The following is a 1,575-nucleotide window of genomic DNA, read 5'->3' as shown; positions in this document are numbered from 1 at the left end:
GTCGCGTGGTCGCCATCCGTTCGGAGGGGATCGCCGGCTTCGAAACCTCGATGTCGTGAGTCGGACACCCGTGCCGTCGCTAGAGTTTTTCAAACTCTGCTTCTGGATATTGGGACGAAAGACCGCTCGAGGCGGACGGCCGCGCGAATCCCATCGAATCTTTACTATCACCCGAACGATGGAGAGATGCACGCGCGCTGTTTCTTGAATAATTGGACGAGAGAGTAGAATCAAACACATATATAACATGGGCTAGCCACCGTGCTTACTCGTTCGCGAGATCGTGTGCTGTACAGAGGATTCAGAATCGGGTGTATATATCCCCGTCGTTTCCTGACGAACGGAGCTTCGATCTCGATGGTTGTTATATATCATAATGTACTTTACGCCCGGCCGGCGAACGCGCGTATCTTCGCGCGTTCGTCGTTTTCTTTTTTTTTCGAACGTTTTTGTGTCGTCAATCCTATGGCGACTTCTGCGCGTTCGATTCCCGTTGGTCGAACGTGACGGAACTCGGCTTCGCTAGAACCGAGAAGAGTACATTTGAGTATTGAACTGTTGTAAATTTATAAAAGATTACCCTGAACGGTGGATCACTTGGCTCGTGGGTCGATGAAGAACGCAGCTAATTGCGCGTCAACGTGTGAACTGCAGGACACATGAACATCGACATTTCGAACGCACATTGCGGTCCACGGATACAATTCCTGGACCACGCCTGGCTGAGGGTTGCTCACGTAAACCTAAGACTGCTTGCGTTGCGTATCGTTACTCTCCGTATCTGTCTCTCTCTGTCCCTTCTTGCCTTAACAACCCGCCGTCGTTCTTCTTTATATAAGAGAACGTTTCAGAGTCGGACGAAGGTACAAGAACGAGGATACGAATAAGAGCGGACGGAGAGAACATACGCGACGTACGAGCGATTGTTGGACGCTCGTCGGCGTTCGTCGCGGTCGTGCAGAGACCGTGCAAGTCGTACGCATGCTCGATATATAATCTATCGTGTTCACGGGAGACTACGAAACTCTACCTCTGTCTCTCTCTGTCCCTTCTTGCCTTGACAACCCGCCGTCGTTCTTCTTAAAAATTATAAGAGAACGTTTCAGAGTCGGACGAAGGTATACGAAGGGATACGAATAAGAGCGGAGAGAACCGGTCACGGACCTGCGTGAGTGCTCGCGGCGTCGTGAGTCGTCCTTACGAGGGCGACCGCCCGCTTATGCACCGCTTCGTGTATCGGTTATCGAACGTATATACTCGTAGTGTTCTCCTCGTGACCGATTTTTTTTTCATATCAGGCGATATATGCTACGTTTGCCGGTGTTCGACGCACGAAGGTCCGCGCCCCCGACGTCGTCTTAAAAGAATATTATATTTGGCGAGACTGAGAGAGAAAGCAAATATGGGAACTCGGTCGAGAGAGGAGAGAAGAGAGAACCAAAAAAAAAACCTAAACTCGATGGCGTGCGAAACTTTGCCATAATCTACCGTCTTTTCTTAAGACTCTCGTACAGCCCCAGGGATCGAATGCCCACTCCGTCTCTTCGCGAAAGCGACTGACAACAACGAGGACCG

General features: G+C 50.6%; 1 non-coding gene across 1 annotated transcript; it reads left to right on the top strand.

Annotated features, from left to right (window-relative positions):
• Nucleotides 1-577: 577 nt before the first annotated feature.
• Nucleotides 578-732, top strand: LOC126877715 (5.8S ribosomal RNA). Its single transcript, XR_007695264.1, has one exon. It is a non-coding gene; the product is annotated as a 5.8S ribosomal RNA (ribosomal RNA).
• The last annotated feature ends 843 nt before the right edge of the window (nt 733-1,575 follow it).

The sequence above is a fragment of the Bombus huntii genome, unplaced genomic scaffold (genome assembly GCF_024542735.1).
Source record: "Bombus huntii isolate Logan2020A unplaced genomic scaffold, iyBomHunt1.1 ctg00000223.1, whole genome shotgun sequence".
Lineage (NCBI taxonomy): Eukaryota > Metazoa > Arthropoda > Insecta > Hymenoptera > Apidae > Bombus > Bombus huntii.
This window is presented reverse-complemented; position numbering and strand designations above follow the sequence as displayed.